Source organism: Monodon monoceros, unplaced genomic scaffold (assembly GCF_005190385.1).
Source record: "Monodon monoceros isolate NGI ecotype Baffin Bay Population unplaced genomic scaffold, NGI_Narwhal_1 Super_Scaffold_13, whole genome shotgun sequence".
In the NCBI taxonomy this organism is placed as follows: Eukaryota; Metazoa; Chordata; class Mammalia; order Artiodactyla; family Monodontidae; genus Monodon; species Monodon monoceros.
Genome location: NW_021703769.1, coordinates 30,665,826 through 30,680,425, shown reverse-complemented (window position 1 = coordinate 30,680,425; position 14,600 = coordinate 30,665,826).

The following is a 14,600-nucleotide window of genomic DNA, read 5'->3' as shown; positions in this document are numbered from 1 at the left end:
GGTCATCTCAAAAGATGCAGAGAAATCTTTTGACAAAATTCAGCACCCATTTATGATAAAACCCCTCCAGAAAGTAGACATACAGGGAACTTACTCCAACATGATAAAGGCCATAAATGACAAACCCACAGCCAACATCGTTCTCAATGGTCAAAATCTGAAACAATTTCCTCGACCATCAGGAACAAGACAATGTTGGCCACTCTCACCTCTATTATTCAACATAGTTTTGGAAGTTTTAGCCCAGCAATCAGAGAAGAAAAAGAAATAAAAGGAATCCAAATCAGAAAAGAAGAAGTAAAGCTGTCACTGTTTGCAGATGACATGGTACTATACATAAAGAATCCTCAAGAAGCTACCAGAAAACTACTAGAGCTAATCAATGAATTTGGTTAAGTAGCAGGACACAAAGTTAATACACAGAAATCTCTTACATTCCTATACACTAATGATGAAAAATCTGAAAGAGAAATTAAGTAAACACTCCCATTTACCATTGGAGCAAAAAAAAGTAATAATAAAACACCTAGGATTAAACCCACCTAAGGAGACAAAAGACCTGTATGCAGAAATCTATAAGACACTGATGAAAGAAATTAAAGATAACACAAACAGATGGAGGGATATACCATGCTCTTGGCTCGGAAGAATCAATATTGTGAAAATGACTATATGACCCAAAGTAATCTACAGATTCAATGCAATCCCTATGAAACTACCAATGGCATTTTTCACAGAACTAGAACAAAAAATTTCACAATTTCTATGGAAACACAAAAGACCTCGAATAGCCAAAACAATATTGAGAAAGACAAACGGAGCTGGAGGAATCAGGCTCCCTAACTTCAGACTATACTACAAAGCTACAGTGATCAAGACAGTATGGTAGTGGCACAAAAACAGAAATATAGTTCAATGGAACAGGATAGAAAGCCCAGAGAAAAACCCACGCTCATATGGTCACCTTATCTTTGATAAAGGAGGCAAGAATATACAATGGAGAAAAGACAGCCTCTTCAATAAGTGGTGCTGGGAAAACTGGACAGCTACATGTAAAAGAATGAAATTAGAGCACTCCTTAGCACCATACACAAAAATAAACTCAAAATGGATTAAAGACCTAAATGTAAGGCCAGACACTATAAAACTCTATAGGAAAACATAGGCAGAACACTCTATGACAGAAATCACAGCAAGATCCTTTTTGACCCACCTCCTAGGGAAATGAAAATAAAAACAAAAATAAACAAATGGGACCTAAGGAAACTTAAAACCACAAACAAGCTGTTAAGACAACCCTCAGAATGGGAGAAAATATTTGCAAATGAAGCAACTGACAAAGGATTAATGTCTAAAATACATACGCAGCTCATGCAGCTCAATATCCAAAAAACAAACAACCCAATCCAAAAATGGGCAGAAGACCTAAATAGACATTTCTCTAAGGAAGATATACAGATTGCCAACAAACACAGGATAAGATGATCAACATCACTAATCATTAGAGAAATGAATATCAAAACAACAAATAATTATCACCTCATACCAGTCAGAATGGCCATCATCAAAAAATCTACAAACAATAAATGCTGGAGAGGGTGTGGAGAAAAAGGGAACCCTCTTGCACTTTTGGTGGGAATGTAAATTGATACAGTCACTATGGAGAACAGTATGGAGGTTCCTTCAAAAACTAAAAATAATACCACAATATGACCCAGCAATACCACAACTGGGCATATACCCTGAGAAAACCATAATTCAAAAAGACTCAAGTACCACAATATTCATTGCAGCTCTATTTACAATAGCCAGGACATGGAAGCAACCTAAGTTTCTACTGACAGATGAATCAATAAAGATGTGGCACATATATATAATGGAGTATTAGTCATAAAATGAAACAAAATTGTGTTATTTGTAGTGAGGTGGATCGACCTAGAGTCTGCCATACAGAGTGCAGTATGTCAGAAAGAGAAAAACAAATACCGTGTTTTAACACATATATATAGAATCTAAAAAAAAGAAAAGAAAAGTTTCTGAAGAACCTAATGGCAGTACAGGAATAAAGATGCAGATGTAGAGAATGGACCTGAGGACATGGGGAGGGGGAACGGTAAGCTGGGATGAAATGAGAGACTGTCATGGATATATATACACTACAAAATGTAAAATAGCTAGTGGGAAGCAGCCGCAAAGCACAAGGAGATCAGCTCGGTGCTTTGTGACTACCTAAAGGGGTGGGATAGGGAGAGTGGGAGGGAGACGCAAGAGGGAGGAGATACGGATATATATGTATATAGCTGATTCACTTTGTTATAAAGCAGAAACGAACACACCAATGTAAAGCAATTATACTCCAATAAAGATATTTTTAAAAAACTATAAAGAAAACTGTATGTAAAGCACACAGTAAATGGCAAAAAAAAAAAAAAAAGAAAAGAAAAGTAAAGAAAAGAAAAAAAGAGGTAAGGGAGGAGCCAAGATATATAGGAATTTTTTGCTGGGGAAAAAAGACATGTAGTCAAACATCAAAAGATTACTGTAAATGACTAAGAACAGACATCTCAAGTTAATGATTTTTGAGGGGCAGATCTTTATTGGAGCATAATTGCTTTACAATGGTGTTCTAGTTTCTGCTGTATCACAAAGTGAATCAGCTATATGTGTACATATATCCCCATATTCCCACCCTCTTGTGTCTCCCTTCCACTCTCCCTATCCCACCCTTCTAGGTGGTCACAAAGCACCGAGCTGATCTCCCTGTGCTTTGCGGCTGCTTCCCACTAGCTATTTTACATTTGGTAGTGTATATATGTTCATGCCACTCTCTCACTTCGTCTCAACTTAGCCTTCCCCCTCCCCATGTCCTCAAGTCCATTCTCTATGTCTGCATCTTTATTCCTGTCCTGCCGCTAGGTTCTTCAGAAGCTTTATTTTTTTTTTTAGAGTCCATATATATGTGTAACATATGGTATTTGTTTTTCACTTTCTGACTTACTTCACTCTGTATGACAGACTCTAGGTCCATCCATCTCACTACAAATAACTCAGTTTCATTTCTTTTTATGGTTGAGTAATATTCCATTGTATATATGTGCCACATCTTCTTTATCCATTCATCTGTCAATGGACACTTAGGTTGCTTCCATGTCCTGGTTATTGTAAATAGAGCTGCAATGATCATTGTGGTACATGAGTCTTTTTGAATTATGGTTTTCTCAGGGTATATGCTCAGTAGTGAGATTGCTGGGTCGTATGGTAGTTCTATTTGTAGTTTTTTAAGGAACCTCCATACTGTTCTCCATAGTGACTGTATCAATTTACATCCCTACCAACAATGCAGGAGGGTTCCCTTTTCTCCACACTCTCTCCAGCATTTATTGTTTGATGACTTTTTAATGATGGCCATTCTGACTGGTGTGAGGTGACACCTCATTGTAGTTTTGATTTGCATTTCTCTAATGATTAGTGACGTTGAGCATCCTTTCATGTGTTTGTTGGCAATCTGCATGTCTTCTTTGGAGAAATGTCTATTTAGGTCTTCTGCCCATTTTTGGATTCAGCTGTTTGTTTTTTGGATATTGAACTGCATGAGCTGCTTGTATATTTTGGAGACTAATCCTTTGTCAGTTGCTTCATTTTCAAATATTTTCTCCCATTCTGAGGGCTGTCTTTTTATCTTGTTTATGGTTTTCTTTGCTGTGCAAAAGCTTTTAAGTTTCATTAGGTCCCATTTGTTTATCTTTGTTTTTATTTCCTTTTCTTCTAGGAGGTGGGTCAAGAAAGATCTTGCTGTGATTTCTGTCATAGAGTGTTCTGCCTATGTTTTCCTTTAAGGCTTTTATGGTGTCTGGCCTTACATTTAGGTGTTTAATCCATCTTGAGTGTATTTTTTTGTATGGTGTTAAGGAGTACTCTAATTTCATTCTTTTACATGTAGCTGTCCAGTTTTCCCAGCACCACTTATTGAAGAGGCTGTCTTTTCTCCATTGTATATTCTTGCCTCCTTTATCAAAGATAAGGTGAACAAATGTGTGTGGGTTTATCCCTGTGCTTTCTGTTTTTGTGCCAGTACCATACTGTCTTGATTACTGTCGCTTTGTAGTATAGTCTGAAGTTAGGGAGCCTGATTCCTCCAGCTCCGTTTTTCTTTCTCAAGATTGCTTTGGCTATTCGGGGTCTTTTGTGTTTCCATAGAAATTGTGAAATTTTTTGTTCTAGTTCTGTAAAAAATGCCATTTGTAGTTTCATAGGGATTGCATTGAATCTGTAGATTGCTCTTGATTGTATAGTCATTTTCACAATGTTGGTTCTTCTAATCCAAGAACATGGTCTATCTCTCCATCTATTTGTATCACCTTTAACTTCTTTTGTGAGTGTCTTATAGTTTTTTGCATACAGATCTTTTGTCTCCCTATGTATTTTTATTGCTAGGTATTTTATTCTTTTTGTTGCAGTGGTAAATTGGAGTGTTTCCTTAATTTCTCTTTCAGATTTTTCATCTTTATTGTATAGGAATGCAAGAGATTTCTGTACATTAATTTTGTATCTTGCTACTTGACCAAATTCATTGATGAGATGTAGTAGTTTTCTGGTAGCATCTTTAGGATTCTCTATGTATAGTATCATGTTATCTGCAAACAGTGACAGTTTTGCTCCTTCTTTTCTTATGTGGATTCCTTTTATTTCTTTTTCTTCACTGATTGTTGTGGCTAAGACTTCCAAAACTATGTTGAATAATAGTGGTGAGAGTGGGAAACCTTGTTTAAGTTAATGATTTTAGTGCTTTTCTACCTATGGGAAAATGTAATAATCTGGGTTCATTGAAAGTTTTCTTAGATATGCATCTTAACTACCTAGGACCAATATCCAAAGCACAGAATGCTTCCTGTTTTTCTCCGTCTTGAATTCCCCTCAAAGTGTACTCTCAGTGGATGACCTCTATGGCTAATGGTTTGATCTTTGTAGAACTGGAATGGCAGGCCACATTATTTTTTTATGCTTGGGAAAACACTGGAGATAATATTAAAATGCAGAGAAAGACTCTGCTTCTGTAAGTTTGGGAGAAGGTTTATGTCTTAGAATTAAGCTCAAGTTTACCCACTACAGGAGCTTGCCTTTTAAAGCAGGTAGATAGTAGCATGCTGAATGTGATTCCTAGATACACTCTAAGGCTCACCAGGGACAAAAGGCAGGTGGTGAGTAATGGGGCTTATCATCAAACCACCCCTCAACAGCCTGCCAGAGCAGAGAGTGTTGACTGGGACCAGGGTGCAGAAGATATGTTCTGCCATGCATCAGCTGGCACATATTCCTCTAAGCCTGCCAGAGATAATAGCAGGAAAAATTCCTTAATCTGAATGAATTATGGAAGAAGACAGCTCATGTGAACTTATGTGAAATTTGGAAAGACTGAAAGCTTTATTGTTCTCAGCCATAAATTGCACTCTTAAGTTAATGTCAAATGAGATAGTACCAAGTAAATGTCTTGCCAGTTGTACCTTAATGAATGAGAAAGAATAATTTCTGATTATAGTTTGTGTGTTGTATCCCATTAGGTCCTGAGAGCTTTTTTTTTACTATACAATTTTAGAAATTGAAGTATAGTTGATTTACAATGTTGTGTTACTTTCTGGTGTACAGTAAAGTGATTCAATTATAATATATATACAATTCTTTTTCACATTCTTTCCATTATGATTTACTACAGGATATTGAATATAGTCCCCTGTGCTATAGAGTAGGACCCTGTAGTTTGTATCTGCTAATCCCAAACTCCTAATTTATCCCTCCCCACCCTTTTCCCCCTTTGGTAACCATAAGTTCATTTTCTATGTCTGTGAATCTTTTTCTATTTTGTAAATGTTCATTTGTGTCATATTTTAGATTCCACATATAAGTGATATCATATGGAATTTGCCTTTCTCTTCCTGACTTACTTCCCTTCATATGATAATCTCTAGTTCCATCCATATTGCTGCAAATAGCATCATTTCGTTCTTTTTTATGGCTGAGTAGTATTCCACATCTTTTTTATCTATTCATCTGTCAATGGATATTTAGGTGGCTTCCATGTCCTGCTATTGTAAATAGTGCTGCTGTGAATATTGGGGTGCATGTATCTTTTTGAGTTATATTTTATGCCCAGGAGTGGGAATGCTGGATCATGTGGTAGCTCTATTTTTAGTTTTTTAAGGAACCTCCATACTGATCTCCACAGTGGCTGCACCAATTTACATCCCCACCAACAGTGTAGGAGTGTTCTAATTTCTGCACACTCTGTCCAGCATTTGTTATTTGTAGACTTATAAATAATAGCTGTTCAGACTGGTGTGAGGTGGTACCTCATTGTAGTTTTTTTTTTTTTTTTTTTTTTGGTGGTATGCGGGCCTCTCACTGTTGTGGCCTCTTCTGTTGCAGAGCACAGGCTCTGGAAGTGCAGGCTTAGTGGCCATGGCTCACAGGCCTAGCCGCTCCATGGCATGTGGGATCTTCCTGGACCGGGGCACGAACCCGTGTCCCCTGCATCAGCAGGTGGACTCTCAACCACTGCGCCACCAGGGAAACCCTCATTATAGTTTTGATTTACATTTCTCTAATAATTAGCGATGCTGAGCATCTTTTCATGTGCCTATTAGCCATCTGTATGTCACCTTTGGAGAAATGTGTACTTAAGTCTTCTGTCCGTTTTTTTTTTTTGGTGGGGGGTTGTTAGTTTTTTTGTTATTGAGTTGTATGAGCTGTTTTTATCTTTTGGAAATTAAGCCTTAGTTTGTCGCAATGCTTGCAAATGTTTCTCCCAATCTGTAGGCTGTCTTTTGATTTTGTTTATGGTTTCCTTTGCTGTGCAAAACTTATAAGTTTGATTAGGTCCTATTTGTTTATTTTTGCTTTTATTTCTATTGCCTTGGGAGACTGACCTAAGAAAACATTGGTACAATTTATGTCATAGAATGTGTTGCCCATATTCTCTTCTAGGAGTTTTATGTCCTATGTCTTATATTTAAGTCTTTAAGCCATTTTGACTTTATTTTTGTATACAAAGAGATACCTTTTACTTCTTAAATTTTTATTGAAGTGTAGTTGATTTACAGTGTTGTGTTAACTTCTCCTGTACAGCAAAGTGACTCAATTATACACACATATATATATGTATAACAAAAAGACATTCTTTTTATATGTATATAAAATGAATATATATATTCTTTTTCAAATTCTTTTCCATTATGGTTTGTCACAGAATATTGAGTATAGTTCCCTGCATTACACAGTATGACCTTGTTGCTTATCATCCCATATATAATAGTTTGCCTTTGCTAATCAGTCCTGAACACCTTAAAGAGAGGTTTCTTTTCAATGACATTTTTCTGATTATAAAAATAATTATACAAACCACAGAAAAAATTAAAATAGTAGTCACCCACAATTTTATCTCCCATAGTATTTATAAATTTTAAGAGAACTCCCTGGCAGTCCAGTGGTTAGGACTCCAAGCTTCCACTGTTCGGGGCCCAGGTTTGATCCCTGGTCAGGGAGAGCTAAGATCCAGCAAGCTGTGCCACCAAAAAAAAAAAAAATTGTCTCCTTTTCACTTAATAGTATGTATAAACATTTTCCTCTTTAATTAACCATTCTGCAAAATACTTTTAATTGATGCATATTATCATAGTGTGAATTTATTCACCCTAACTTCTAAAACTGGACTTTAATATTTTCAACTTTTTGATATAATAAAAACACTGTGACAAACATCCTTGCACACAAACCTTCTATACAGTTCTGAATGCTTCTTTAGCATAGATTCCAAATTATGGCGTCACCAGGGGGAAAGATATAAGCATTTTAAGACTCTTGGTGTATATTGTCATGTTGCTTTCATAATAAAGGTTTTTACCAACTTATCTCCCACCAGCAGTGTGAGAGAAGGCCTCTTCCCCTGCTCCCATGATCAGTGAAGTGTTATAAATTCTCCCAATTTTAATGGAAAAAAACAACATTGTTTCATTGTAAATTCCTTATGATAATTGTATATTATTATATGGCATATATATATATATATATATATATATATATATATATAGTCTTTATCTCTGGTTCCTGACACAGAGGTTTAGAAGCCATTAGGATTTCCTGAGTGATAGGCATGCCTTTGTTATACTAATGAGGTGACTCAGGATGGGTCCTTAGATGGCATCATGACAGGGCTGGTCATCAGAAAAACCAAACTTGTGAATAGAGTGTCAGCTGGACCTCCTGGAAGGGGAAAGTTGCTGGAGATTAATATTGATGACATATAGCCAGTTAATCAATCAAGCTTACATAGCAAAATTCCAGTAAAAACTCTGGAATGGTTAGTGTCTAAATTTTTATTGCAATACACTCAGTAGTGGAAGAAACATAATAATAATTTTTGATAAGTGGAATTTTTTTTTCATGGTTAAATTCACACCCTCTATGTGTCAGGAAAAGTACTAGCTGCTGGGTATCCTACTGGGAGCAAACTTGGAAAAAATCCCCACATGTGCCTGTGCAGAGTTAAGTTCAGTGGTGGGTGAGACATTAATCAAGTATTCACCTATTATATAAAATTATAAAATGGGGAGGTATAAGGGCTATGAGATCATTTAACAGTAAAGTTTGACTTAAAGAACTCAGAGAAGGCTTTATTGAGGAAGTGATTGAACTGACATTTGAAACAAAGGAATGAATTAACTAGGAGAAGAGGATTAAGTGGGCGAGTGAGGAAGCAATCTAGACAAAGAGAGCAGCCAGAGTGTTAGGGTGGAGGGAGTGTGGGTGTGAGTGATGGAGCTGTTGGCTAGGAGTCCTACTTACAATAATATAAAGTGCTTAAGGGAAAGGATTCTGGCTATTTTAAGGAATTAAGAAAGTAAAGGAGGCAGCAGTGAGGGAAAAGGTTACAGGTCATTCATTGGGATATGAGGCACTGGACCAGCCAATCAAAGAGATGGAGGTGTTTACACAGTAGCCTCAGACCTGGGATGTACTAGGAGAGATTGCAGGGAATAATGGAATAATTAACACCTGAATGCTAGGGAGGAAGGGAATTGGGCAGATGATCTCTATAGGTCACAAAAATAACAGTGCTGACAAAAAAGAATAAACCCTCAGAGTTAAGACTGCTGCTTAGAAAGTTATTCTCTTTTAAACACTTTTTCTAATTGGCTTCTGAGTCAAGACCACTGTTGGTTAGAAATGTATCCTCTTTAATACTTTTACAAATGCTTTTTTGCAAGATAAAGAGTGCATATGTTTAAAACAAAGGCAATGAATATGATGGGCATGTGCAGCTGTTCTAAGGCTCATGCGTCACCTCTGGGGCAATGTCATCTCTGGTGCATTTGACAACAGCTACCCCACATGCATTTCCTTATGGGGAGTTTACCTTTCCAGAGGGATCCTGCCTTTTCTCCTGCCTCAGTCTTTGGAAATGTGCAATGTTGTGAGAAGATATAGGGATTATAACAACTGGTTTTCAGGAAGGCAGGCACATTTGCTCCTCTAGCAAAAAAATTCTGGAAACTTATCAGTGGACTTTAAAAACTGGGAAGATTTCATTTTAATTTAAAGGAAATCAGATTTACTAAATATTCTCAGTAAAAGGATATTTGTTCTGATGTTTGAAACTCAGAACATCTGACAAGGGAGAATGAGGAGGACTGTCTGGTTCACATGTGGTCTGTAGACAGGAAGGAAGGAAAGACTGGTGGGTCCAGACTCTCAGGATGCCTTCTTCTTTAGAAGAATTAAAGAACAAACAAACAGAGACGAACAATACAATAACTGAAAGGAAAAATACACTAGAAAGAATCAATAGCAGAATAACTGAGGCAGAAGAACAGATAAGTGACCTGGAAGACAGAATGGTGGAATTCACTGCTGTGGAACAGAATAAAGAAAAAAGAATGAAAAGAAATGAAGACAGTCTAAGAGACCTCTGGGGAAACATTATATGGAAGAAGATTCACATTATAGGGGTCCCAGAAGGAGAAGAGAGAGAGAGAGGACCCGAGAAAATATTTGAAGAGATTATAGTTGAAAACTCCCCTAACATGGGAAAGGAAATAGCCACCCAAGTCCAGGAAGCGCAATGAGTCACATACAAGATAAACCCAAGGAGAAACATGCTGAGACACATAGAAATCCAACTGGTTAAAATTAAAGACAAAGAAAAATTATTGAAAGCAGCAAGGGAAAAACGTCAAATAACATACAAGGGAACTCCCACAAGGTTAACAGCTGATTTCTCAGCAGAAACTCTACAGGCCAGGAGGGAGTGGCAAGATATACTTAAAGTGATGAAAGGGAAGAATGTACAGCCAAGATTACTCTACCCAGCAAGGATCACATTCAAATTTGATGGAGAAATCAAAAGCTTTACAGACAAGCAACAGCTAAGAGAATTCAGCACCACCAAACCAGCTCTACAATAAATGCTAAATGAACTTCTCTAAGTGAGAAACAAAAGACGTACAAAAACAAACCTAAAACAATAAAGAAAATGGTCATAGGAACACCCAATTACCTTAAATGTGAATGGATTAACTGCTCCAAGCAAAAGACACAGGTTTGCTGAATGGATACAAAAACAAGACCCATCTATATGCTGTGTACAAGATACCCACTTCAGACACAGACTGAAAGAGAGGGGATGGAAAAATATATTCCATGCCAATGGAAATCAAAAGAAAGCTGGAGGAGCAATACTAATATCAGATAAAACAGACTTTAAAATAAAAAATGTTACAAGAGACAAGGAAGCACACTACATAAAGATCAAGGGATCAATCTGAGAAGAAGATATAACAACCATAAATATATATGCACTCAACATAGGAGCACAACAGTACATAAGGCAAATGCTAACAGCTGTAAAAGAGGAAATCAACAGTAATACAATAATACTGGGGGACTTTAACATCTCACTTACACCAATGGACAGATCATCCAAAATGAAACTAAATAAAAAACAGAAGCTTTAAATGACACAATAGACCAGATAGATTTAAATGATATTTATAGGACATTCCATTCAAAAACGGCAGATTACACTGTCTTCTCAAGTGAGCACGGAACATTCTTCAGGATAGATCACATCTTGGGTCACAAATCAAGCCTCTGTAAATTTAAGAAAATTGAAAGCATATCAAGAATCTTTTCTGACCACAACGCCATGATATTAGAAATGAATTATAGGGGGATGCAGCAAAAGCAATTCTAAGAGGAGAGTCTATAACTATAAAAACCTACCTCAAGAAACAAGAAAAATCTCAAATAAATAATCTAAACTTACACCTAAAGGAATTAGAGAAAGAAGAACAAACAAAACCAAAAGTGAGCAGAAGGAAAGACATCATGAAGATCAGAGCAGAAATAAATGAAATAGAAATGAAGAAAACAATAGCAAAGATCAATAAAACTAAAAGCTGGTTCTTTGAGAAGACCAACAAAATTGATAGACCATTATCCAGACTCATCAAGAAAAATAGGGAGAGGACTCAAATCAATAGAATTATAAATGAAAAAGGAGAAGTTACAACAGACACTGCAGAAATACAAAGCATCCTAAGAGACTACTACTAACACTTCTATGCCAATAAAATGGACAACCTGGAAGAAATGGACAAACTCTTAGAAAGGTATAACCTTCCAAGACTGAAGAAATAGAAAATAAGAACAGACCAATCACAGGTAATGAAATTGAACTGGTGATTTAACATCTTCCAACAAACAAAAGTCCAGGACCAAATGGCTTCACAGGTGAATTCTATCAAACATTTAGAGAAGAGGTAACACCCATCGTTCTCAAACTCTTCCAAAAAATTGCAGAGGAAAGAACACTTCCAAACCCATTCTATGAGGCCACCATCACCCTGATACCAAAACCAGACAAAGATAATACAAAAAGAGAAAATTACAGAACAATATCACTGATGAATATAGATGCAAAAATCCTCAAGAAAATACTAGTAAACAGAATCCAACAACACATTAAAAGAATCATACACCTGATCAAGTTGGATTTATCCCAGGGATGCAAGGATTTTTCAGTATATGCAAATCAATCAATGTGATACACCATATTAACAAATTGAAGAAGGAACACCATATGATCATCTCAATAGATGCAGAAAAACCTTTTGACAAAATTCAACACCCAGTTATGATAAAAACTCTACAGAAAGTGGACGTAGAGGGAAACTACCTCAACATAATAAAGGCCATACATGACAAACCCACAGCAAAAATCAAGGAAAAGAAAACTACAGGCCAATATCACTGATAAACATAGATGCACAAATCCTCAACAAAATACTAGCAAACAGAATCCAACAGCACATTAAAAGGATCATACATCATGATCAAGTGGGGTTTATTCCAGGAATGCAAGGATTCTTCAATATACACAAATCAATCACTGTGATATACCATATTAACAAATTGAAGGAGAAAAACCATATGATCATCTCAGTAGATGCTGAGAAAGCTTTCAACAAAATTCAACACCCATTTATGATAAAAACCCTGCAGAAAGTAGGCATAGAGGGAACTTTCCTCAACATAATAAAGGCCATATATGACAAACACATCATCCTCAATGGTGAAACACTGAAAGCATTTCCACTAAGATCAGGAACAAGACAAGGTTGCCCACTCTCACCACTCTTATTCAACATAGGTTTGGAAGTTTTAGCCACAGCAATCAGAGAAGAAAAGGAAATAAAAGGAATCCAAATTGGAAAAGAAGAAGTAAAGCTGTCACTGTTTGCAGATGACATGATACTATACATAGAGAATCCTAAAGATGCTACCAGAAAACTTCTAGAGCTAATCAATGAATTTGGTGAAGTAGCAGGATACAAAATTAATGCACAGAAATCTCTGGCATTCCTATACACTAATGATGAAAAATCTGAAAGTGAAATCAAGAAAACACTCCCATTTACCATTGCAACAAAAAGAATAAAATATCTAGGAATAAACCTACCTAAAGAGACAAAAGATCTGTATGTAGAAAATTAAAAGACACTGATGAAAGAAATTAAAGACGATACAAATAGATGGAGAGATATACCATGTTCTTGGATTGGAAGAATCAACACTGTGAAAATGACTCTACTACTCAAAGCAATCTACAGATTCAATGTAATCCCTATCAAATTACCACTTTCATTTCTCACAGAACTAGAACAAAAAATTTCACAATTTGTATGGAAACACAAAAGATCCCGAATAGCCAAAGCAATCTTGAGAACGAAGAATAGAGCTGGAGGAATCAGGCTCCCTGACTTCAGACTATACTACAAAGCTACAGTAATCAAGACAGTATGGTACTGGCACAGAAACAGAAATATACATCAATGGAACAGGATAGAAAGCCCAGAGATAAACCCACGCACATTTGCTCATCTTATCTTTGATAAAGGAGGCAGGAATATACAGTGGAGAAAGGAGAGCCTCTTCAATAAATCGTGCTGGGAAAACTGGACAGATACATGTAAAAGTATGAGATTAGATCACTCCCTAACACTATACACAAAAATAAGCTCAAAATGGATTAAAGACCTAAATGTAAGGCCAGAAACTATCAAACCCTTAGAGGAAAACATAGGCAGAACACTCTATGACATAAATCACAGCAAGATCCTTTTTGACCCACCTCCTAGAGAAATGGAAATAAACACAAAAATAAACAAATGGGACCTAATGAAACTTCAAAGCTTTTGCACAGCAAAGGAAACCATAAACAAGACCAAAAGACAACTCTCAGAATGGGAGAAAATATTTGCAAATGAAGCAACTGACAAAGGATTAATCTCCAAAATTTATAAGCAGCTCATGCAGCTCAATAACAAAAAAACAAACAACCCAATCCAAAAATGGGCAGAAGACCTAAATAGACATTTCTCCAAAGAAGATATACAGAGTGCCAACAAACATATGAAAGAATGCTCAACATCATTAATCATTAGAGAAATGAAATCAAAACTACAATGAGATGTCATCTCACACCGGTTAGAATGACCATCATCAAAAAACCTAGAAACAATAAATGCTGGAGAGGGTGTGGAGAAAAGGGAACACTCTTGCACTGCTGGTGGGAATGTGAATTGATATAGCTACTACGGAGAACAGTATGGAGGTCCCTTAAAAAATTACAAATAGAACTGCCATATAACCCAGCATTCCCACTACTGGGCATATACACTGAGAAAACCATAATTCAAAAAGAGTCATGTACCAAAATGTTCATTGCAGCTCTATTTACAATAGCCAGGAGATGGAAACAACCTAAGTGTCCATCATCAGATGAATGGATAAAGAATATGTGGCACATATATATAATAGAATATTACTCAGGCATAAAAAGAAACGAAATTGAGTTATTTTTAGTGAGGTGAATGGACCTAGAGTCTGTCATACAGAGTGAAATAAGTCAGAAATAGGAAGACAAATACCATATGCTAACACATATATATGGAATATAAGAAAAAAAAATGTCATGAAGAACCTAGGGGTAAGATGGGAATAAAGACACAGACGTACTAGGGAATGGACTTGAGGATATGGGGAGGGGG